Here is a 26821-nt window from a genome sequence, read left to right on the forward strand (position 1 = left end):
CTGAGCTGCAGCAGGCTGCGGCTGAAGATGAGACATTTACAAATCTCCGTGCCTATATCCAGGACGGCTGGCCAGCCACGGTGGAGGACAGACTGCTCCCCTACCGCAGAGTCCGCAACGAGCTCTCCTGCTGGGGGGAGGTGTGCCTCGCCCGCGGTCACCGCGCTATTATACCAGAGGCGCTGAGGGCCAGGGTATTGCACATGGCGCACGACGGCCACCTGGGGGTGGTTAAGTTGAAACAACGCTGCAGAGACACAGTGTGGTGGCCTCACAGACGGCGACGTAGAGGAGCTGGTGCGCAACTGTACCTGCTGCCTGCTGAGTGGGAAAACGGGCCAGCCGGCTACAGCACCCCTCACCCCGACCCCGTGGCCGTCCGCGCCGTGGGAGCACATTCAGGTTGACCTATGCGGAGAGCTTCATGGGGCCCCGGCACATGCCCGCTACCTGATGGTCGTGCACGACCTACACTCGAAGTGGCCAGAGGCCATCGAACTCAGCTCCATCACCACACAGAGCATCACCGACAACCTCGTCAAGCTGTTTGGGCGCTGGGGCCTGCCCAGTGTCGTCACCACAGACAATGGGCCTCAATTCATTTCGGCAGAGTTCTCGGAGTTCCTGTCACTGATGTCCATCAGGCACATCAGGACGTCGGTCTACCATCCTGAAAGTAACGGCGGCGTTGAACGCCTAAACAAATCGCTGAAGAATGGAATCCGAGCCTGCCTGGAGGAGGGGAAAACCTTCAGCGCTGCACTCACCCAAACTCTCCTGACCATCCGGGCATCCAAGCACTCCACCACAGGGGTCTCTCCGGCTCTGCTCATGATTGGGCGAGAAATGAAACAACCACTAGATTGCTTGAGAGCTGAACCGGCCCCTGCATGCGAGAGCCCTGGGCTCGAGAAGGCCAGTGGTCAGGTCCAAAGCTCACAGGCTCAGATGAAACGGAGGTATGATGCCTCTCACAGAGTACAGACCCCCGCTATGTCAGCAGGGGATTGGGTCAGGATTAAACACGCCAACCGCAAGAACAAGCTGAGCTCATACTGGTCAGCACCCCTCCGAGTGACCCGTCAACTGGGTCCGGCCACCTACAGACTAGATGATGGTTCTCGCTGGCACTCAAACCGCCTGCATAAGGTCGGTGCCCCGACACTGCCCGCATCATCCCCGAGCCAAGCTGCAACCCGCAGTTGGCAGCCCCGCTTGGAAGCAACCAGGGTGGGAGGTAACCCACCACAACCACCAGACCCTGCTCCCCAGCCTGCTCGCCCTCAGAGGGTGAGGGTTCCACCCGCTTGGCATGGGGACTATGTTACTGGGTAAATGCCACGGGTTGGTGGACTGAAGTGTTCAGTTTCTGTTCATGGACTGGAATGTTCTATTGCTGTTGCAAAAGGGAAGGGGGGGGAAATGTTATGTCCTGTTATGCTACGTATAGGTTGTGACATACTAGCAGTTACACTGTAGGCTACTGTGCCTTTAATGGTGGTTAGCGCTCGAGGTAGGACTGGTGTTGTAACGTAACCGGCAGTCGAATAAAGTAATGAAACCACACGGTCGTGTGTTCATTGTCTCAACATAATAGTCACGGTGTTGGTTTGGTGTATACACTGCTGGTTAGCTGCCTATAGTAAACATGGATTGTCGGGTCAGTCAGTAAATAAAATGTTGCCTACCAAACAACGGGACCGCAGTGGTTCTTTTTGTATTGCTCCTGGCTGTTCAAACTAATTTTACGTGTGAAAGAGAGGAAAGTTGGTTCATTTCCACAAACTACCAGTGAAAAAAACAGTGTTGTTGGCACGTTGGCTGGCTGCACTCAGGCGGCGCGATCAGCCTGTTGGACAGGGAATGAAGATCTGCAGCGAACACTTCATTGCCTCGGATTATGTTGTTGGGGGTGGGAGGTTTGTCCAGAAGACCACTAATCAGCTGAAGCCCGATGCGGTTCCCTCGGTCTTCGACAGACAGACCGGCGCAGGCAGTTCAGCGTCGCGGAGCATTTAGCCTGCTGGCTACCTAGCTCCAGTTCAACCAGCATCGCGGGGCATTTAGCTATCTGGCTACCTAGCTCCAGTTCAACCAGCGTCGTGGAGCATTTAGCCTGCTGGCTACCTAGCTCCAGTTCAACCAGTGTCGCGGGGCATTTAGCCTGCTGGCTACCTAGCCGGGATTCAAAGCCAACTAGCCTGTAGCTAGTTAGCTAAACCGTAGCTAGGACAGTAGACAGTAAGACAGTAGAGTACTTTATTATCTAAAGATGGTAAGTTAGAGTGTTGTGTTTGTTCATAGTTAAAGACAGTAGAGGTTGAGTACTTTATTATTTAAAGATGGTAAGTTAGAGTGTTGTGTTTGTTCATAGTTAAAGATAGTAGAGGTTGAGTACTTTATTAGCTAAATATGTTAAGTTAGTGTTGTGTTTGTTCATAGTTAAAGATAGTAGAGGTTGAGTACTTTATTAGCTAAATATGTTAAGTTAGTGTTGTGTTCATTCATAGTTAGACATTAGTAGAATAGACACAACGTGAGGTAATCACCATCCATTTTAAACCGGTTATTACCTAATGCTAACGTTAGCAGATAGACGCGAGACTGGTAACATTACAGCTTGGCGTTAGCCTAATGCTAACGTTAGCGTTATCGTTAATGTTGTTATTGATTGATTGATGAGTCGGCGTTAGCAGAATAGACACAACGAGAGTCTCGTTAATGTTGTTATTGATTGATGAGTCTGCATTTAATACAGAGGTGCTTCACAGCGCGGCGTTTCCAATATTATAAATACGGAAACAGCTGTTCTGCAAGGAAGTCACGGAAAGAGCTGTAGAGCGTCGCATAACTGGCGTCGATAAGGGGGGCGTAATAGGGTAGGGTCACGTGGGGTCAGTGGCCAATCAGAGCACAAAACTCGAACGTGGAAACGAAGTTCCATTGTAGAAGGCATTCACGCCATCGGGACACAGACTCCATCAAAATAGTCAACTATAAGCTAAACTTGTAAATGTATCTGCATGAAATTACGCAAACTTAATATTCAGGTTGTACTGTAGTCTGCCTAGCCAACTACCTAGCGTTGTTATTGAACAAAGGCTCTGTGGGCCTGTTTGTTGATGCTGTGAATGGGGCCTGACTGGCTCTGGTGTGAAGGCAAACATGTATTCTAATAGGCCAGTGGTTCTCAACCTGTGGTACTCGGAGGGATCCCTGGAATAATGTTTTTCAAAAATGAAATAAAAAAAAAACTTTTAAATCAATTATTATTATTATTATTAATTATGAGGAAACATAGTTGGCTCTAATGACAAATGGTCCACTTAAAAAAAGACTTATACTATTTGAAACCAACAAATGCACCAGGGTCTACAAATATATTAACCCTTTATCTGCCGGAGATTATTCTCATCTTAATCCCTTCTCTGCCAGTACTGTAAGTCTATGGAGATGTTCCCCTTCTTTGCAGGGCTATAACTTTTTAAATTGTATTGCTAAATTGACATTACTATGGCCCATTCAACATCAAGTATCAATCGTTTAGGATGTAGCAACGTTCTACTTTTTCATTCATACTAAAATACGGTCTAAAGTATAAATATGTTTTTATCGTTTTCTGCAGCATTCCATAGAACGTGAGTTATAGCCATAAATACATATATTAGATCATCAAATGTAGTTTGATACCGATTGACGTCAGATTAAAAATGTCAATTGTACAAGGTCCTAAACGTCATGACTCATCATCTGATGTTGACCGGAGGGGGGGGGGGGGGGGGGGGTCGTTTATAATGCAATGACCGACGTTAAATGAATCATGTAGTATGGGTGATATATTGATCATAGCAGTTTGTATCTCGTAGCGTTGGGTGATGAGCGTGGAGCAAAAAGATTGCTATTATGGGATGTTGATAGATGCAATCCATTTCCAGGTTGTATAATACTATATACGTCCAAATAACGTTGTTTATTGAGTTATGGCAACCGATCGATTAGCGAGTGGCCGGACGAAATATGGGTGAGCACCACTTCCGGCCGCTCACTTCCGGTTTTGGCAACTCGCCGATCGGCCACCAGGTGGCGGTCTTGAACCGTTGGAGAGTTGAGAGGAGATCTACAGCACCCGTCAAGTCTCCGTGGGTGAAATATGATTGCCATGACAGATTTTTTTATTTAAATATTGATCTCAATGACGCTGTAAAACGTCATTGGCAGATTACGCATGGCGAGGAATGACGTCTAAACACGTCATTGGCGATTAAAGGGTTAATACAGTTTTTACAAAGATGAACAATGGATAAATGTGCTACCTATCAATGTGTTTTATGTGTGTGTATGCGTGCATGTGTGTAATGGCAGTCCATAGGCAACAGATACCAGCATAACATGGGCTTACTTACATTTTTTTACTACTCCTAAACAATTGTCCTATCATGTGGTCAGACAACATAAATATTTTGTATAACTTCAATCATCTCCTGTTTTTATATATCTAAACATTTCTCCACAGATGGTCACAGCAAACTGAAGCTGAATGTTTCAGCAAAATAAATACTTTTGGAACTGGCCTCAAATGTACACCCACAAGCCGTTTCAATATCAACAGGGCAAATATCCTGGACGGGGCTTTTCGGGGCTTCACCTGCAAATATCGGTCAACTTTGCTGATGGCGCGGGGACAGCTGAGGAGGCGGGGACAGCTGAGGAGGCAGTGGATTTGGGAGGTTGACGCCGGGAGTTCACAATTTAGGAATTGGTTCATTAACACTATTGGGACCGGCCACGTATAAATACGTGTTTCGAATCCATGCGTTGTGGACCAGAGGCACATATATAGCCGTGGCAAGTTGTTATTGTTTTATTCCATATTAATAACCGGATCAAGATCCCCGATCGACTCTGCAGATCTACCCTCGGCAACATGCAATACCGGCCAGATCCTCTTAGAGGCGCCATCGCTCCACTGCAGTATCATTGTGGGCGAATGGATTTTATATATTTTTTTGCCTCCAACGGAGTATCATATTTAGGGATGGGTACCGAATTCGGTACTTTTGAGGTACCGAACCGAAACACGTCGGTACTACCGAGTATCGAAACCGAAAAAAAAATAAAATAAAAATAAAAGAAAAGATTTTTATTAAATTCTTTTTTTTACTTTTTTTTTTTTTTTACTTTTTTCTTTTCATGTCAACGTTCACACGCACAATATATGCTTACCTAGGATTTGACTTGATTCAACAACAAAGCAGTCAAAGCAATGACAAGCCGAAAACTGTCGAAATTGTAGTTATTTGAAGTTTGGATTTTTTTTTTTACGACTGAGGTAGGTAAATTAAATTTCTTGAGACTAAAGTACCGAAAAAAGGTACCGTTGGGTACCGGTATCGATTCACAGGTACCGGTACCGGTATCGGTTCAAATGTGAAAGGTACCCATCCCTAATCATATTACTCTGATCCCAAAGCAACATCATGCACCGTATATCACGTTTCGAATTGCAGATCTCACCATGGAATAAGGGGATTTATCATCAACCAATGGACATATTGATCTACCAGATGCCGATCGATAACGGGGAAATGCTGTAGGGTATCCCACGGGCTGATGGTAAGACCTTATTCACCTAAATTACAACCGGATTAGACATTGTTGTGAGACGCAAGCATTCGATCAGTGAATGTGGCTACTTACACGGACACTCTATTGGTAATCAATAATACTAATCGACGTTCCCCGCCGCCCCCCTTTCAAGTTTTTTCAAGTTTCTTCCATAGATGCTATGGGATAGTCCGGATCATAAGCAGTTTGTGTTATTTCATTAGCATATATACAGCAGAAATGCCGTTGAATATAACGTTAGTAGCCTTTAGCTCTATAAGTAGCTTTCCAGAAAATATATGAGACGAAATCTGCGATAAAGCATATATTCACGGCGCTATAAAATGACAACCTATTGATGGATTTTTTTTTCTTTAAGCCATTTTGAAGGGACGGTTTATGAAATCAAGTGACAATGAGAATGGACAGATAGCAATACTATAAAGTATAGATATAGCTCTACAAAGACACATCGATTTGTTGACAAACCTTGGTCCTCTAGCACCATATTAGACTGCGCCGAACGGTCGTCAAAGTGTTAACACATTGTGCGCCATAAACGTCGTAAGTCGTTATTGCCCGCCATGCGTTGAACGCCAACAACGGCAAATCGTTTTTGGGATCAATATTTTTTTTCTTTTCGCCATGGCATTCATAATTCATCCAGCCACCCTCCGGACTGCAGCCGCACCCTGTCTGAGATTGCAACACCTCAATACCGCCGCCTGGTGGATGGTCAGGCGAGTTACACTCACGGCAAAACCAGAAGTGGCCATCGGTGCATCGAGGAAATCCCTCCGGCAGTCATATCTTGTGGATCCAGACAAACACTCGATTGCATTTGGATCGCTTTCGAAACACAATAATCGATATGATTTCTGCGTTTATTGCACCATACAAACCGGAAATGGATGTAGGAGATCGACGTCAAATAATTGGGATCTTTTTCCTCCAGTCTCATCGGCGAACGGTAAGAGGAATATAACGTTATTTTCACTGCAAACCATCTGCTCAACATATCAACCCATACTAAATAAAGCCGTTACTGACGATCAAGGAATTATAAACGACCCCCCCCCCCTTTCCTTCACGCATGATGAAGCATAATGTATACCGATCATATACATTTGAATTTTTTAATATAGCGTGTAGTTTAGTTTAGTTTATTCGGATCCCCATTAGCCATTGCCACAGGCATAGGCTACTATTACTGGGGTCCACGCCAATTGATAATCTATCATATGCGTCAGGGCCTATAACTAGTGTTTTTGGAATTAAAGCAGAAAAACTTAAAAAACATACTTATATTCTAGACGGTATTAACACAATGGCGCCCGACCACGGAGATCTCCGTGTTTCGATTCCACCCGTTGTGGACAGAAGGACGGATATATCCGTGGCAAGTTGTTTTGGCTTTTATTCCATTTTAATAACCTATTCAAGGTCGCCGAGCTGCACTGCAGATGTACCCTACTCTTTGAATTCGCCAAAGTGCAATACCGGCCAGATTGTTCCCTGTGGCAGAAGTTGTCTTTTTTTTTTTTGGATCTCTAATGTAGTTTTCTACTCACCTGAAGCGATAGCTATTGTCTGTTGCATGGAATCCGTTTTGGATCGCGGATTTCACTATGCAATAAGGGGATTTATCATCAGCCAATGGACATATCGATCTACCAGATGGCGATCGATAACGGGGAAATGCTCGGGGGGATCCAACCGGCTCATGGTAAGATCTTTTTCACGTAAATTACAGCCCGATCGGGCCTTGTTATGATACGATACGATCAGCGTATGTGGCTACTTAGACGAACACGGTTATTGGTAATCAATAATAAGAAACGACGTCCCCCGCCCCCCCCCCCCCCTTTCATGCATACATGCTTGAGGATCGTGCCGATCATATGCAGTTTGAGTTTTTTTTTTTTTTACTTCATTTTTTAGCGTTTATCGCTTTTTCTGGTCAAGCATGACCGACAGAAACAGGTTGAATGGGATATAGATCAGGGGAAGACACTCTGAGAAAATACGGCGAGTCCGGGAGTCGAACTCGTGTACCCCAGATCCGTGACGAGCACGGTTGTCCCCGACGCCGAAATAGCGCCGAGATACGCGGTGAGCTCCGTTGTAGAAGCCCTTCAATGACAGCGCTCTCATATTTGCGAATGCATAAACAATATCTTAAATTATGGCGATGTGTCTAATATGGCTGTCGCAAAGTCATTGATAAGCGACAGCCATATTAGACACATAGCCATAATTTAAGATATAGTTTATGCATTCGCAAAATATGAGAGCGCTGTCATTGAAGGGCTTCTACAACGGAGGAACGGCCGCTGCTGCTGCTGGAGCTGAACCGAGTCAAGCCGCGGGCGGCGCACGGAAGCCGGGGATAAACCACCGCGTCGCCCCGCTGGCGCTTCAGGCTCAGCAGCCTCCACGGGCGAAATAACATATAACGTTACAGTTCCACACTGATGTACAGTGAGTGTCTAATATGGCTGTCGCGAAGTCATGCCTCTCCCTCTGAAAGCCCATCCACGCTGTGTATCATAGAGACATAGAGCACTGGGTTTTATCACTGGAGATATATTTCTCACTCACCATTGTATTTTGCGCCATCTGACAATATCATAATGATGTGTTTTCTATATTATATCCACAATCATTCATCTAAAAAATTGTATGGGCTTTGATTAAACATGTAACCTACACCTACTGTAACTTACTGTACCTCTGCTTCCTACAGCACAGCAGGTAATGGCGTTAATCAATGGAACGCGAAACATAATAACGTTACGCTTTCTAGTTCAGCGCATTTCATAACTGTATGGGCTTTGTTTATACACGAGTGAATCTGGTAGTTGGTTGTTAAAAACGCGAAACATAATAACGTTACGCTTTCTAGTTCAGCGCATTTCATAACTGTATGGGCTTTGTTTATACACGAGTGAATCTGGTAGTTGGTTGTTAAAAACGCGAAACATAATAAAACGCGAAACATAATAACGTTACGCTTTCTAGTTCAGCGCATTTCATAACTGTATGGGCTTTGTTTATACACGAGTGAATCTGGTAGTTGGTTGTTAAAAACGCGAAACATAATAACGTTACGCTTTCTAGTTCAGCGCATTTCATAGCGCTCCACTGCTACCGCAGCTGAACACAAGTTGGTTGGAACAGCAGCCCAACACAAGTGCGTTGGAACAGCAGCCCAACACAAGTGCGTTGGTACACAAGTTGGTTGCCCGCGCTGCCGCTCGCTTGCTCCTTGGATTTCATTTGGGACGTGGGACGACTGCCGCTTGCCTGCGCGTGGGGGCGGGGGGGCGCGGCCAATCAGAGAAAAGCCGAACACAAGTTGGTTGCCTTTAATATTCACACGGACCGGACGACTACGAGTATTGGAACAATCCCTTTTTCTGTCGGCGAGCCTGTTTTGTGTTTTTGACTATCACAACCATTATTTTGCCTTTCCAACTGGATTCTGCCTTAATTCAATAAATACTTGTATTGATTGAAATTGCTCTTGTGTAGACTAGGGCTGACCCCTATTAGTCGGTCGACTAATCGGTCGAAAGGAGCCGTAGTCGACTGGCCAACCTCTTAGTCGAATATATAAAAAAAAATATATATATATTTATAATATATTTTTTTTATCATTCTTTCCAAAAGAAAAGAGGCCTATAAGCGTGGCTAACGCTAATGGCACGCATACCAGAGGCTAACTGCCTACGAAAACAGGCACAGAGGCACTGAAAGAGGATTTCACCCATCTAATTGTAGCAGCCTGAAAATATTGCCTATTATTCAGAGATGCTGACTTGCTTTTTATCTCCCCTTTGTGCACAAAGACATCATTGATATTCTCACGAACAATGATGCGAGTTTCTCCTTCTTCTACCGGCCGAAATATGGATTATAAACGGCAGTACTGGATTCTATTCTACAACCCTTTTCCCTGTGCGACTAGTAGGCGGGACCAGCAGGGGGCGGTGGCAGGCAGAGAGTGTCGGAGAGAGAGATGGAAGGGGATATATGGAGACGGAAGAGGCGAGCCTCTTCGGCAGTGAACTTGACCATGAACAGTCGCAACGGGCGTGTGCTCCGGAAGAGCCCCGTTGAAGGAGTGAGGTGGAAGAGCCCCGTTGAATAGCGACGGGTGATAAGAAGTACTTGCTAGTTGACGTGTTATCCTAGAAGTACCAGCGATAGTGTGTGAGTAGGCGGTACAGAACGAAGGACTAACGTCCATAGTAGTCGGGTTACAGTAGCAGTGTGGCGGTATAGAGTGCGAGCCCAGATACGCGCATGGACCTACAACCAGTCTGCTCCGGCTGCCTGCAACCAGTCTGCTACGCCAGCCTACGACCAGACCTGCACCTGGCTGCCTGCAGCACACAGGAGTTCTTCCCGACCAACAGAGGTTGTCATCGGCCAGCACACGCTCTCCGCCAGCACTGCCTCTCTGCTCCAGCTCCGCCTGCTAGTATCCTCGCCGAGAGCGTTCGACGCCATCTTGCCTTCCAGATGACAGTGGCGCGAGGCGAGGCGGCCATTTTGGATGAGTACAAATGAGCATTGATGCTCCGGGGCCATTATACAGTACACAGTGTGGTGCAGCCTGCGGGCGAAGTTAACGTTGCTATTACCGTTCATAAGGGGAACCCCAAACAATATATGCCGGCATTAAGATAGGACTTGTGTTTGGTATTTGTGGGCCCACTTTTTGAGTTATTTTCATTTCCTTTGAGTGTGATAACATGTGTGTGTTTAATAATATTTTCCCATCCAATTAACCCTTTCCCTGTGGGGAAGTTACAGACCTGGTGTAGTATAGATAAAGCCTTTTGGAGGTACTATTCCTGCCGTATAATTAAAGTCTTTTGAAGGTATTATCCAGGGTGAAGACCCAGACGTGGGCGATGAGTCAAACACATTGAAGTATATTATCCCTGATATTAACCCAGAGGTGGGTGTATAATATACGTGTTTATGAGGTATGGAGTTACCAACGAAACTATAGTGGGACTTTAGTCCAATTGGTCACTAGTAGTAAGTCATTGTACTGACAGTATGGGAGCTCTGTGTGCGTGTCGATCCATGAGCCGTTTAACAACTCTTTTGGTGTGGGTAACGTTGACATAATTAACACCTTCCTATTCCACCTTTCCCTTTTCATTGTAAGGTTTCTAGGGTCCTTAAGGGAGGGTACTGCTTGCGGGGGGAACCCAGGGTATTTATTTACAATTCAGTCACCAGGTGTGGGAGGGTCTCAGGAGCAATTGGGGAAGTGGGGAGCGTGTTGGGGAGTACTGCTGACCGCCCTGCTGCAGGGAAGGAAGACCAGAGTACCAGACCAGGTTGGTAAATCCCGGGTCCCATCCACTCACACTACCAGCCTCCAGTCGACGCTCCAGGCCCAAAGACGAGGGTGCAGTCAGACGGAGCTCTACTGTGTCCAGCTACCTTGTGACTGTCAGCAACTGTTCCCACGAAGCAGGGATAATCCACCCTGCTACATAATGAACACACAGTGGACCAATTGCATGCTTTTGCAGAGGACAAGAAGCCTTCAGTCGACTCCTTCAGACATTAATCACCACCCACAGCCTAAATGGAATAAAAAAATAAAAAAAATAATTAAAATATATATATATATATATATATATATATATATATATATATATATATATATATATATATATATATATATATTACCAATAGTCGACTAACGGCAAATTTTGGCCAATCATAGTCGACCATCCAAATCCTTAGTCGGGGACAGCCTTAGTGTAGACATTCGAATTTGTTTGTATTTGAACCGTGGCGAGTCTGAAACCCACCAGGCTTGTCACAATACATTCTAATATACATATTATGCGCTTGTGCCCGAACCACATTGGTTCTGACAAATCAACATCCTTTGAGGCAGGGGTTCTCAACCTTTCTGCTGCCAAGGCACCCCTGTGTTCAATAAAATATTCCAGGGCACCCCTACATACGATAAAGACTTTTCCGGTCCTGTCTTTTTTGCTACAATGATGACAAAAGTGCTTGCTTTCAAAATAATGTTTTTGTGTGTATATGCAGGCTATATAATGCATTATTAACAGGTGTTTCAGGTCTACATGGCTTAGTACTGTTGACATTACACTGCTTGTAGTAGTAAATCAAATAGCATATTTCTTTAAATAAAATTACAGAAAATTATCACTAAAGTGCTATCTGTTGCAGCTGCACACTTTTCCATAAAAATAGCATATTTGGATAAGTGTGACCATTTCTTAAAAACTGAAAATCATGTATTTTTTTTTAAATACAGAAAAGGATCACTAAAGTGCTATCTGTTGCAGCTGCACTGTTCTCCATAAAAATAGCATATTTGGATAAGTTTGACCATTTCTCAAAAACAGAAAATCATGTTTTTTTTAAATACAGAAAAGGATCACCAAGTTACCATTTCTCAAAAAATATAAATAAATACAGAAAATAAGCACTCGTCCACTCAGTGGACATTTCTAGCTCAATGCGAGGTCTGCTGCTGCTGGCTAATAATACGGTCAATACGTGGAGATCTTTGACAAGGCATCCTCAAGGCTCAACTTGGCCCTACATTTTGTTTTCAGAGCTGTCATGGATGAAAAGCCAGCTTCACACAGATATGTTGTGCTGAATGGTATCAACACCTTAACTGCTGCATCATGAGATACTTGGTACTCAGCACCACACTCTGAAACTAGCTCTCCAGGTGGTATCAGATGAGATTTCAATGAGTTCTTCCAAGAGTTTGGATGGAGATGTGTCAGGAAGCTTTGTCTCAATGTTGTCTGTAAAGTTTTTTTTTATCCAGAGTAACTTGGTGATCCTTTTCTGTGTTTTATTAAATAATGATTTTCAGATTTTGAGAAATGGTCAAACTTATCCAAATATGCAATTTTCATGGAAAACAGTGCAGCTGCAACAGATAGCACGTTAGTGATAATTTTCTGTAATCCAAAAAGAATAAACAAATAAAAAAATTAATTAATTTTTATATTTTTTTAAATCTCAAGGCACCCCTGGCAGCTCTCGCGGCACCCCTGTTGAGAACCGCTGCTTTGAGGAACTACTGGCAGCTGTGGGCATGGTTTAGATCCACTCAGCTGCTTAGTATTTAGTGCAGACCCTGTTCCAAACTGTTTGAAACGACTTCCCAGATTGTTCTGTGTAACAGAGCAACTGGCGGGTCAGATTAGTGAAAATTATAATGTGATGATGAAAAATCCAAACATTAACAAAAGCTGCAAAAGTGAGCTTAACCTGGTCCACCCGTGGAATATTTTCTGAAAATCTGTCTAAAATATATACCTAGGTAAATGGAATATTGCTCCACTTCTACAAGGCCATTTGCATATTCTTGGTATCTAGGGACATCGATGGACCTCAGGGAATGTATTCAGTGTCAGAAACATTGTGTCTATTACTGTTCCAGACCTAGGTTGATTGATGCCATCGGCAATCCTCTAGTGAGGCCTGTGATGTTTACACCCGTGCTCGGGAAGAGGTTACCGCCAGATTATTATTACATGACTGAACTACACACCGCGTCCGTGTCATTATTATTGAATACTGTATACAGCATACAGAAACATGGTGTCAGAAGCTGGAACTAGTATTTTATTTTGTTGAAGACTAGTTGATGTCGGACTCAGACTCCAGCAGCGGTTTATCTACTGAACGAGACAGTCAGGACGAAAGTGAGGGAGTAACGTTACCCAGGAGCTCACCGGCAGCTAGCATGGCGGCTAACGTTAATTTTCCACCACCGTCTCCAATGAGCTTCACAGGCGATTGGAGCGTCAATTGGGAGATTTTTCGGTCCGAATATGAAGACTATGTACTCGTCACGGGCATATCGGATAAGGACAAGAGAATACAAGCTGCAACCCTAAGGAGCGCGATGGGAAGTGAATGCCGACACATTTACCGGCATAACCTGAACCTCTCTGTAGACGGTCAAGGGGATCCCGCCGTCATTCTGGACGAGTTGGAGAAATATTTCAAGCCAGCCATGAACACTATCTATGAGAGGTACGTTTTTGGGAGTTGCAAACAGGAAGAAGGAGAATCGATTGATACGTTTGTGACGAGGCTGAGAGAAAGGGCAGCAACATGCGAATATGGACAGTTGAAAGACGAAATTATCCGTGATAAGATAGTCCTTGGTGTTGCCAACGAGAGCATCAGGCGCAGGTTGTTGAGGGAAAAGGGACTGAAGTTGATCTCCGCTATCGAGATGTGCCGCGCAACGGAACAAACTGACATGCGAATGAGAGTGATGGAGATTGCGTCATCAAGTCTCCACACAGAAGCCGTGCACACAGTTGCCAAACACCATTCCAGACACAACCAATGGAAGCAGAGCAATCCACCCAGATTCGGAGACACAGGTAATCCTTGCAAATACTGTGGCAATTCGCATTCAAAGGGCAAAGAACATTGCCCTGCATTTAGGAAACAATGTAAATCTTGTGGAACAAATAATCATTTTGCCAAAGTGTGTCAAAAAAGCAGAAAGGGATTCACTGATGGAAAAGTCAACTGTATGGAAAATACAGCGGAATGCTCAGAGCACAACAGTGGTGAGGAGGACTTGTACATGCAGGAGTCGATCGGTGCAGTGCACACCAAAGGAAAGAAATGGTTTGTGACACTACGACTCCACAACAAGACACAGCAAAGTCAGCTGGACTCTGGAGCCACATGTAATGTAATGGGTTTCCAAGACAAAAAAAGGCTGGCTCCTGAGGCACCACTCCGCCCGAGTGATACGAGACTGAAACTGTATTCTGGGGAAACACTGAGTTCTATGGGGATTTTTGAAACTGACTGTACAGTGAGAGGCCAAATGCACAAACTCTCATTTGAAATTGTGAAAACTAGCCAGCACCCTCTACTGTCAGGCTCCACTTGTGAACGGTTAGGTCTCATGCAGTTCACAATTCCAGAGGACGTGCTGAAAGTGGAACATGCACAGCCTGGAGGCTTCACTAAGGAACAGCTGATCAACAAGTACAGTGACGTATTCAACTCTCCTGTAGAATCTGTCCCGGGGGAGGTCCACTTTGACTTGGATCCCAATGTTCCTGCAGTTCAGAGCGCCCCTCGAAACGTCCCCATCACAATGAAAGCAGCAGTCAAGGCCCAGCTGGACAAGTATGAGGCTGATGGCCACATGGCGCCGGTCACAGACCCTACAGATTGGATTAGCAACATGGTGATTGTGAAGAAGCCAGAGAAACTGAGAATATGTATTGATCCAAAGTTTCTGAACAAGGCTCTAAAACGTTCGCACTACATCATGCCTACCTTGGAGGACGTCTTGTACAAACTGCCGAAGGCCAGAGTCTTCACCTTAGTGGATGCCCGGGATGCATTCTTGCAGTGCAAATTGGACGATGAGAGCAGTCTCATGACCACGTTCTGGACCCCCTGGGGGAGGAAGCGGTGGCTCAAGCTACCATTCGGAGTTTCCGTGGCACCCGAGGTGTATCAGCGTAAGCAGCATGAACACCTGGCCGGTCTGAAAGGCATCGAGCCCATCGCAGATGACATCCTGGTCGTGGGCTGCGGGGACACAGACAAGGAGGCTGAGAGTGACCACGACGCCAAGCTTGTGGCGTTGATGGAGCGCTGCCGCGAGGTCAAACTGCGTCTAGGCCTGAAGAAGCTGCAGTTCAAGGTGGCCGAGGTGCAGTTTCATGGCCACATCCTCTCATCTGCAGGGCTAAAGCCTGACCCGGAGAAGGTGAGAGCCATCAGCGACATGCCCAACCTGACGGACGCCAAAGGTGTACAGCGTCTCATTGGTTTTGCCAACTACTTGGCCAAGTTCATGCCGCATCTATCAAGTGTCTGCAAGTCGCTGCGACGCCTGCTGGACAAGGACACGCCCTGGCACTGGCTGCCTAAACATGAGACAGCGGTTCGTGAGCTCAAGTCACTGGCTACGACCATGCCCGTCCTGCGCTACTATGATCACAGTCCAGAGCGATGCCAGTCAGAGCGGTCTCGGGTGCTGCCTCATGCAGGAAGGCCAGCCAGTCACATTTGCCTCGAGGGCTCTGACCCCCACGGAAAAGAACTATGTGCAGATTGAAAAAGAGTGTCTCAGCATTGTTTTCACCTGCCAGAGGTTCCATCATTACCTATACGGCCGCGACCCAATCACAGCAGAAACAGACCATAAGCCTCTGATTTCCATCTTCAGCAAGCCGCTCCTAAATGCACCCAAGAGACTTCAGAGTATGCTCATGACTCTGCAGAGCTACGACCTGAGGGTCATCTACAAACCAGGCCCGGAAATGTTCATCAGTGACACGCTCAGCAGGGCTACAGCAGATTGCGAACAATATACCAGCGACACGCCATCTGTTCTCTGCAGCAGGAACAAGAGGATGTGCAGTGTGTGAATCAGGCGGACTACTTGAATGTGAGTAGCCAGCGTCTGGTGCAAATCAGGCAGCACACCGACTGAGATGAGTGTCTGCAGGCACTGAAGAACATAGTTCTAGTCGGCTGGCCAGATGTAAAGGAAGAAGCACCTATCATCGCTAGAGAGTACTGGCCTTTCAGGGACGAGATCAGTGTGCAGAATGGAATTATTTTCCGTGGGCAGAAAGTAATCATCCCAAAGTCTCTGCGCCCAGAGATGCTGACACGCATACATTCGGGTCACATAGGAGGAGAAGCATGCTACCGACACGCTCATGAGACTCTGTATTGGCCCAACATGCAGACAGAAATAAAGGACTTTGTGAGCACCTGCTCAACCTGCAATGTGTATGCCCACAACCAGCAGAGGGAGAAAATGCTCTCACATGAGCTACCTACCAGGCCGGGGCAAATCTTAAGTATGGACTTGTTCAGCCACAGGCAGAAGGATCCTCCCCGACATGTCCGCAGAGACAATCATCAAGCGATGTAAAGCACAATTTGCACGAAATGGCCAACCAGAAAGGGTAATTACAGACAATGGCCCTCAGTTTACCGCTCAGTTCAAACACTTTGCCTCCGAATGGGAGTTCGAGCATGTGACTTCCTCTCCAAGATACCCGAGGGCGAATGGCAAGGCGGAGTCTGCTGTGAAGATTGCGAAGAATCTACTGCGCAAAGCCGCGCATAATGGTGATGACCCATGGAAGGCCATACTGCACTGGAGGAACACTCCCACTGAAAACATGGGAAGCAGCCCGGCACAATGCCTCATGTCCCGCCGACTGAAGACGTCCATCCCGGCTACGAACAGGCTCCTCGAACCAGCGGTTGTGGTGGGGGTCACGGAAAAGTTGCGCCACAGGAAGCAACTTGCGAAATCCTACTATGACAGATCTGCCCGGGATTTGCCGGAGCTGGAAGTCGGGGAGGCTGTCAGGAAACCCCTGCCGGGTGATAACACTGGCCAATGGAGAGTCGGGACCTGCCTCCAAAGGGTGGCGCCAAGATCGTATCTGGTTAATGTTGAGGGCTACCTGTACCGTCGTAACAGAGTAGACCTCAGAGTAGCTGAGCCAACGGCGAGGGACACACACGAAACAAATGGGCCTGAGGCAGCACGAGCTCCAGAGATTTCTGCTCCAGAGACTGTAGAGGCTCCCCCAGCGGTGACTGAGCCACCAAGCCCGGTCAGAGTCAGACTCTCACTCAAGGCCTTTTCTGGCCCAGTCAGTGCCCCGCTTTCGGATGGGCGCACTTACACAAGGGTTGGACGGCTACCTAAACCACCTCAGAAACTCACTATGTGATAAATGTGATGTAGCTGTTGTTGTACAAAAAAGAAGGAAAAAAAGAAAAGATACAAAAACATACTGTTTGTTCAATGCTGTTGTTGTTAACCATTTGTTGGTTAATTTGGAAACTAAGATTTTGCACTACGTTAAAATGTGTTGTTACCATACAGTTTAGCACTTGTTCAAATGTGTTAGTTCACTTGGAAAAGGAGGATGTTCCAGGTTGATCGATGCCATCGGCAATCCTCTAGTGAGGCCTGTGATGTTTACACCCGTGCTCGGGAAGAGGTTACCGCCAGATTATTATTACATGACTGAACTACACACCGCGTCTGTCATTATTATTGAATACTGTATACAGCATACAGAAACAATTACTAGGCTTGCTTAAATTGTGATGAAACAAAGGAGAATATGAATTATGATTTTTCTTTGCATCTTTGACAGTGAATAAAACCATGCTAATAATGACCAAACATTAAAAACTGCCACTGATCTCGTTCAGTACCTTCTTGAGATCATGTATACAAAAGATCTAAGGAAATTAATAAAGGAAAGATGATTAAACAGAAGGTTCTGTAGATACAGTACTGAATTATCCCATCCGGACCAATGCAATTTGAAATATTATTATAGAATAGGAGGCTTATAAATTACCTTATTATAGCCAATTCGCACATTTATATATATATATAAATATATAATATAATATAATATATATATATATATATATATTATCTTTCAAATGCCCAAGTTCAATTTGGATTTAGTATCACCAGGCGTGCATGAGAACAGATAATGAAATCTACTGTAATGTACAGTAGCTTTTTTATTTTTATCAGGGTGGCACCATTTTGAAACTATTTTCAAATCTAATTGTTGCTGAATGCTAACAATAGGGAAGAGAAACTAACTGCGTTTTCAAATGTCAAAAACTTTACCTTTTGTGGCTTATTATCCCGAATAATAACAGTTATTGAAATAATTCATACAGAACTCTGAACCTTGAACCCCATAGAATCTTACAGGAAGTGTAGTTCTGAAGAATTCCAACGCTGATCGACAGCTAGCGATTTATAAAAAAATGGCCGCAAAAAGACTACAATTGCCATGGTTCAAAATTTCCAAAATGGTCACCCTCGTGAAATAGAATTGACCAAATCGAAAAGTTAAATCTATCTAATGACACTTTTAACCTATTGCTAAACTAACGTATTGATGATAATATACATTCTACATGCTGTTGTGACATGTTAGTGATGTTAATACTTGAAAACGTTTGAAATAAAAATCGTTACTTTTATACAACATATAAAAAAATATTGATTTATGACCAGATGTCATTTCGGTACCGGTCCCGTCGGGTGGAACAGGTTAATTAAATGCACAGGTATTTTCCTGCTTATTTCTGATTGCTTTCTCTCCTCAAATGAACGGCTCCAGGGTTAACTTGGAAACGGACCGTGACCACCTCAAACAGGCGGATCAGGATGTGGTTGTTTGGTGCGGACAAGAGTTAAATTCGGATGGTTATTATCTCAACCCAACCCAACTGCACCAAGTGGGTAAAAACGCTCCAGGGTTTGATTCAACAAGACTAAAACGTGTGAGGTGTGAAAATGCTATTTCGAGTCGTTAACCCCCAACAGTGTTTCTAAGCTCATGACTTGGTTAACGGTATCCGTGGTTACGGCACAGAGCAGTGACACCTGTCGTCGGTAATACGAGGCTATGGCCTCGGCGAGTTGCTTTATTAAACATTAATATGTGCTTCCTGCTCCAAGCATGTTGGAACAGAGGCATCGCATCAACCTTCAATTAACCTTGCTGCTCTCGTCTGCCCATCTGCCTCCACCTACTCCCTCTTATCCTGCATGGTGTGAAAGACTCACGGCTGTTTGCCCCGCAGGCTGAGAACCTGTGTAATTAAATCAATCAGCACTAATTACTGGCTTCCCTTGAAGAATCTGTAGAGGAAGTAGACGGAGCGTTAGAATAATAGAACAGAGCCTCTTGAGAAGGTGTGTGTCTCCTCCTTCCATGAGGAGAATGGACTTAAGGTGTCATTCTATATTGGGGCGACAGTGGCTCGGGGGGTAGAGCAGTCGTCTGGTAATCCAGAGAGTCCCGCGTTCAATTCCCAATCCTCCCGAGCAGCGTGTCGGAGACACTTAACCTGTAAATACTCCCGATGAGCAGGTCGGCACTCTGCCGTCGGTGTGTGAATGTGTGAGGAACAAATTGTAAAGCGCTTCAGAGTCAGTAGGGTGACGTGATGTCATTTGCAGTCCGGCCCGGTAAAACAACAAACTAAAAAAAATTCTTTTAAAAAGGGCACTTTTTTATGAGGCTCAAAAGGGCAGGTGCTCGAGCACCCCTTGGGCTCTATGTGTGCATGTGCCTGGCTCTACGTGTAGACGTGTAGTTTCAAAGGCTACATCTACACACCTCCATCTGCACAACTTGTACTAGCTGTAATATATGCCTCACACACGTTACATTAAATACATCATTTGAGCTTTAAATGGTTGGTTATTATGTCTAATAGCAAAATATAGAATTACATTTTTGTCAGTCATGATACCTTTAATTAATAGTTCTAATGTGTACATATTTGTGTTTCATATTGTTATGCTATCATATGTATTTCATATTTAATACTAGGCTACACAGTATCCATGGTAACTGCAGCTAGTGAGACTGGGCTTGTATCCCCCAGGTGAGTGTGTGACTGTTAAACAAACCTGTAAATATTAATGTGGAGCCTGTCTGAGATAGACAGTAACTATATTGATATCCAGAGTGAGTATCTATGTGTGCTGATCTATGTGAGAGAGACAGATACTCACTCTGGATATCAATATAGTTACTATGTGAGAGAAACAGTAACTATATTGATATCCAGAGTGAGTATCTATGTGTGCTGATCTATGTGAGATAGACAGTAACTATATTGAATCCAGAGTGAGTATCTATGTGAGAGAAACGGTAACTATATTGATATCCAGAGAGAGTATCTATGTGAGAGAGACAAGATACTCACTCTGGATATCAATATAGTTACTGTCTCTCTCACATAGATACTCACTCTGGATATCAATATAGTTACTGTCTGTCTCACATAGATACTCACTCTGGATATCAATATAGTTACTATGTGAGAGGGACAGTAACTATATTGATATCCAGAGTGAGTATCTATGTGAGAGAAACAGTAACTATATTGATATCCAGAGTATCTATGTGAGAGATACAGTAACTATATTGATATCCAGAGTGAGTATCTATGTGTGCTGATCTATGTGAGAGAGACAGTAACTATATTGATATCCAGAGTGAGTATCTATGTGTGCTGATCTATCTGCATCAGTAGTGTCTTGTGACTTGTGTAATTTGTAATAGAAGTCTTTGATCCTGGTCAACGTTAGATCATTGGCCCCTATAACTCGTCGGTTAACGATTATTCCACTTGGTTACAAAAATCATCCATTACTATTGTAAGTTTCCTTTGATTATGATTTTCTTTTATACTAAATAGATTTGACTGAGACCGGGCTTGTATGTGCTTGTAAGCAATAAACAAATCATCTTTGAACATCGACATCAGAGCTGTCTGTCTTTTCATTGGAGTCAATCAACCACCACCATCAAAGAGATGGTGAACCAGGGAAGAGGGGACCCAAGAGCCGCTCAATTCCACCACGGAGATGACGTGAGCTCTTAACAGGCTGTGGAAACTCCCCTATAGGGAATGAGGGAAAGGCTAAGTCAAACCATTGAGTAAACTAATACATTAATAGAATCCACGCTATTTGTGTGCTGTGTGAGTGAGCCCCCGATCGTCTGAGAACCCGCATGTGTATCGACTCCTGCTTGTCTGACGTCTGATTGAATTGATTGATTGATTGATTGATTGATTGATTGATTGATTGATTGAAAACTTTATTAACAGATTGCACAATGGGTACAATACAGTACAGCTCAATACACACAATTGTTAAGGGGATGCAGACCAGAGAAAGACTTTCGTCTTGTTTACATCAGGGTCCCCCATTTTCAATTCATCAGGACATATATGACATACATGACATACAGATAGTCAGTACTGCTACATCTATACATTTATGACATACCAGATTTGCAAATACAGTACTGTTTGTGATACAGAAGGAGTCAAGAAAAGGGAGTATATACATTTGACGTAGAAACTGTACATTGGAGGAGGTTGGGTGGGGGGGGGTTGGGTACGTTGGGATATTGACAACCATACTGGGTAATTTACATTGGAGGTGGTTGGGGGGGGGGGGGGGCACACTGTATAAACAAGCAAAACTGTACATTGAGGGGGGGGGGGAGACACTGTACAAACAAACAAAATTGTACATTGGACTATTGACAAAACCATACTAGGTAAATGACTGTACATTGGAGGGGGTTGGGTTAGGATATTTACAGGGGCCAGTGTTGAATTGCAGTCTCCCGTAGGTGTCCCTTGAGAGAGGTTTTGAAAGTGGGTAGTGATCCACATTCCTTTACAGCTTTGGGTAGGGCGTTCCACATTGATGTGGCATAATTGCGAAACGTGTTTAGTCCCTTATTTGAGCCGAATCTGGGTTTAACATGATTTGTGGAGCTCTCTCTGGTGTTGTGATCGTGGTATTCACTGACCTTTGGGAAGTATTTTGACATGTACATGGGTACCTTGGTCGTGTAGTGTATCTTGTAGACCAGGCCCATTGCAAGTTGCTGTACTCTGCCGTCTACTCTAAGCCATCCTAGGTTGTCAAAGTGGGCAGGGGTGAGGTGGGTTCTAGGAGTAAGGTCAAGCAGTAGTCTGACCAGTTTGTTTTGAGATGTTTGTAATTTTGTTTTTAGCGCCTTTGAGGTGCTTTGGTACCATGAGGTGCAAGCATAGTCTCTTCTCCCGGATCAGCCCCCGCCTGTATGAGAACCGCTCTATGTGTACCGGACCCCGCTCCAGCATTGGCCTTTCTTCAAAATCCTGCAGTTGGTTTGCCAGCTACCTTGCTAATCGTGTTCAGCAGGTGAAGACAGAAAACATATTGTCCGACACACTAAACATCTGTAAAGGGGTGCCTCAAGGCTCCATCTTGGGTCCCTTGCTGGGCTCTGTCTACATCAACGATGTAGCCAAGGTTCTGGCAATTCACAGATCCATCTATACGCTGATGACACCATCTTGTACTCAGCAGGCCCTTCACTCCACTCTGCGGCATCAACTCTTCAAATTAGTCTTACCACTATTGAACAGTCCTTTCACAGTCTCCACCTTCTTCTCAACTCCAAGAAGACTAAATGTATGCTCTTTGACAGAAAGCATGACACTGCTAGCACCCCTAAAATCACCTGTGCCGACGGCTCCAAGCTGGAGTTTGTTACTTCTTATAAATACCTTGGCCTCTGGCTAGACCCATCCCTCTCCTTCTCTACTCACATAAAACACCTGCAGGGCAAAGTCAAAGCTTGTCTGAGCTTCCTGTACCGTAATAAAGCTTCTTTCACCCGCTCTGCCAACCACACTCTTGTCAAGATGACCATCCTCCCTATTGACTATGGCGACACCATCTATAGAATGGCATCCCAGTGTGCCCTCAGAAGACATACTCCATCATTCTGCCATCCGTTTTGCCACTAGTGCACCCTTCACCACTCACCATTGTGACATTTATAACCTGGTGGACTGGACATCTCACACTAGAAGGCTTCTTCACTGGCTTCAAGTCATCTATAAAACCATACTTGGTAAAACACCTCTCTACATCTCCTCCCTTCTGCACGTCTCCACTTCTGATTACAACCTAAGGTACTGCAACTTCATTAACAGTTTGAGTGCCAGCCGTGTTTTCCTATTTACCCCATTTAATGCCACCACCCACTTCAATGATAGAGTTCTCATATTTGCGAACGCATAAACTACATCTTAAATTATGGCTATGTGTCTAATGTGGCCGTCGCTTATCAATGACTTGTTTGCAGTCAACATTGTCGAAACGGATTGTTTTTTAATCGGTTCATTTCCGTTTTATACCATTTTGAAAAACACTTGTTTGTTGAAACTTCCAGAAGATTTCAGAATCTGGAATTCTGTGATAAACGCCCTTTACTGTATACACAAAACACATGTTGTCATTTTTCGGCCTATTTATGAATAGTTTTCAAATAAACGCTAGATTATCGATACTATAATGTGTACTTATGCACGCTATAGAAGCAGGCTGAAAAATAGATTCTCTTATTTCCTGATCGCGCACACACACACATAGGGCCCACGTTGATATCTCTGTGAAAAAAGCTCTGATTATCCCAATACTGGTAAAATAGATTCCTTACCTCAGATCAGATGTTCTCCAAAAGAATTATTCAAATTCCTGATCGCCATTCCAAATATCGATCGCGTTTATTGATCCAACGTTGGGTGCTCGGACACATTATTCCACGCTGTTCTGCGGGACCACAAAGACTGCAATTGGCTCCGGTTACTTGCCTGAGAAGTAAAATGTGGATTCTGGACTGTTCTTTCCCCATGCGTTTCATTCAATCCATTCCAAAGGGGTGCAGTACCAAACCCGGGAGACGATAGGGGGCGGTATTTTCCCAATGGAGCTCAGAGAGAGTTTGCAGCACTAACGTGAGGCTAGATTGATACAAGATACAAGAGTTTTATTTGTCACGGCATACAAGTATACAGTGTATACAGGTATACAGTGAAATGCGGGGGGTCTCGCCCGCAACGATGTGCATAATACAAGTAATAATATAAGAGTCCAACCAATAGAGCGACATAGTGCAATAAACAAGTAAACAAAGTAGGCATATCGGTATCTGTACATGAGCTATTTACAGAGCATGCCACAGGTCCTGTGGCAGTGCAGTACACTGTTAGCTACGGATGAGGCGTTGGGTCTTTATGTACACTGCTATACAATGCTGCTATATTATACGATCTCAAGCTATACTATTCTTAAAGTGATCTTTCCTTCTGTAAAGTGTCCATAGTGTGAGCGTGTGTAGCATGAGTGTGTGTGTGCTCATGTTAAAGTGGCTGCTAGTGTGTGAGCGTGTACAGTGTGTGTGTTGTGTAGGGTGACCACCTGTCCCGCGACTCGCAACAACAAAACAATGTCCTGCAATTCAAAGATAAAAAAAAATTAATTTTTTTTTTAATCTTTCAAAGATTATTATTTAATTTTTTTTTTAAATGTTGTTAATTTAATGCCTCGTTCCAATACCCTCTTATATTTAAAATAAAAAAATCAGGCGACGTCACAAACCAATGCATTGCGCAGCCGAGCAATAGTATCCATCTGCAGGACCACAGCACCGACACATTCAGGACCGCGACACTTTGCGGACCCACACTCTCCAGACCCTCGCTCCCATTGGCTGATTTGGGTCACGTGACCGTCCCACCCAATGGCTGAATTGGAGTGGGACGGTCACGTGACCCAAATCAGCCAATGGGAGCGAGGGTCTCGAGAGTGTGGGTCCGCAAAGTGTCACAGTCCTGAGAGTGTCGGTGCTGTGGTCCTGCAGCAGGATGCATCTCCAGCCGAGGCTGCTGAGCAGCTCACTCGAGTCGCGCTGCCTGTCACCTGTCCGAGCCGGTGTTCTGCGAAATTCTACTACTCTGCTGAGAACTGCTGCCGTAGCGCGAATCGCCTATATGTTTGGACAGCTGGGTGACGTCACCCTATAGTTCACTCCGAATTCCAACAGGTGTACCGACATTTTATCATCTACAAATACATTCGGCTGCAAAGCCAATTACATGCAAATATTTACATGCATATACAGTTCAAAAGGTGCAATGAAAAACATATGTTTAAGATATTGTTTAAGATATATCAACAACAAGACTCAACAAGACGTTCGTCAGCAAGGTGGCAGGATATTGTAGTGTGAACAATTGTGGGTCATGCGCATGCGTGCGCCATGCGTGCCAGCAGGTAGTAGAATTTCGCAGAACACCGTTTCAGATGATCCCCAAAAGGTAGAATGCAGGATCTGCCACTGACAGGAGCTTCACCATCACACATGGAGGAGAGGGGGACGTCACATATAGTTGTTCAGCAAGTCTGGCCCGACTATTATTGAGAACTGAATCAATCAGAGGGTCGGTTTGTTATAATAACAGAATACACGGGGAGTATCGCCGGGACACTGTCCAGAGGGAAGGGGGCAATAGAATCCGGAGGCTAATATCCCCAAAACCGGAGGTGAGTTTAATAAGATTAATAACAAAATGAGCTATATATAGCCTACCGTCTGCGTCGGATATGATATATAGGCATTTAAATAATAAATACATTTATTTAATTTTAATTAGCAATAAAAAAAATGTAAATACTTATATATCTTTTTTTTGCCCCCCCCCCCCCCCCCCCCCCCCCCCCCGCCCCACGTGTCCCGCATTGTCCCGCAAAACCAGTGCTGCTGTCCTGCGACTGAACCATTTTGACCTGGTCACCCTAGTGTTGTGTGTGTGCTCATGTGTGCTTGTGCGTGGAGAGTTCAGTGTTCAAGGCTCTGATGGCCTGGGGGAAGAAGCTGAGCCTAAGTCTCTCTGTCCTCGTTACTGGTGCTCGCAGGCGTTTGCCTGACCGCAGCAGCATGAACAGGCTGTTGTTGGGGTGGTGAGGGTCTTTCATTATCCTGCAGGCTCTGGATTTGCACCTCTTGTTGTATAGGACCTGCAGGGTTGGTAGTGCAATACCCGTGGTACGCTCGGCTGAGCGCACCACTCTCTGTAGGGCCTTCTTGCTCCGGAGTAGAAGGACTTGAGTATCTTCCCAGATACTCTGAACTTCCTTAACTGTCTCAGGTGGTAGAGGCGCTGCTTCGCCTTTTTTACGACTGAGTCTATGTGTGTTGTCCATGTCAGGTCCTCTGAGATGTGGACCCCCAGGTACTTGAAGCTGCTCACCCTGTCCACGGTAGCCCCGTTTATCCAGTGGTGTGTGTGTCTCCTGCTGTCTCCTCCTAAAATCCACGATCAGCTCCTTGGTTTTACCATTGTTCAGGAGCAGGCTGTGTTCCAGTACCTCAACCTCCTCCCGGTAGGCCTTCTCGTCGTTGTCCGAGATCAGCCCCACCACCACCGTGTCGTCCGCAAACTTCACTATGGAGTTGGAGCTGAACTTGGCCACACAGTCGTGTGTGTAAAGTGAGTACAGCAGGGGGCTCAGAACACAGCCCTGGGGGGCCTCGATGCTCAGGGTGATGGTGTTGGAGGTCTGACCCCCCACCCTGACCGCCTGGGGTCTTTCACTCAGAAAGTCCAGTATCCAGGCGCTCAGAGCAGAGCTCAGACCCAGCTCAATCAGCTTGTCCACCAGTCTGGTGGGGACTATGGTGTTGAACGCTGAGCTGTAGTCAATGAACAACAGTCTCACATAGCCCCCCTTCTGGCGATCAAGGTGAGAGAGGGT

The sequence above is a fragment of the Notolepis coatsorum genome (assembly GCF_963971535.1).
Source record: "Notolepis coatsorum genome assembly, chromosome: 5".
In the NCBI taxonomy this organism is placed as follows: domain Eukaryota; kingdom Metazoa; phylum Chordata; class Actinopteri; order Aulopiformes; family Paralepididae; genus Notolepis; species Notolepis coatsorum.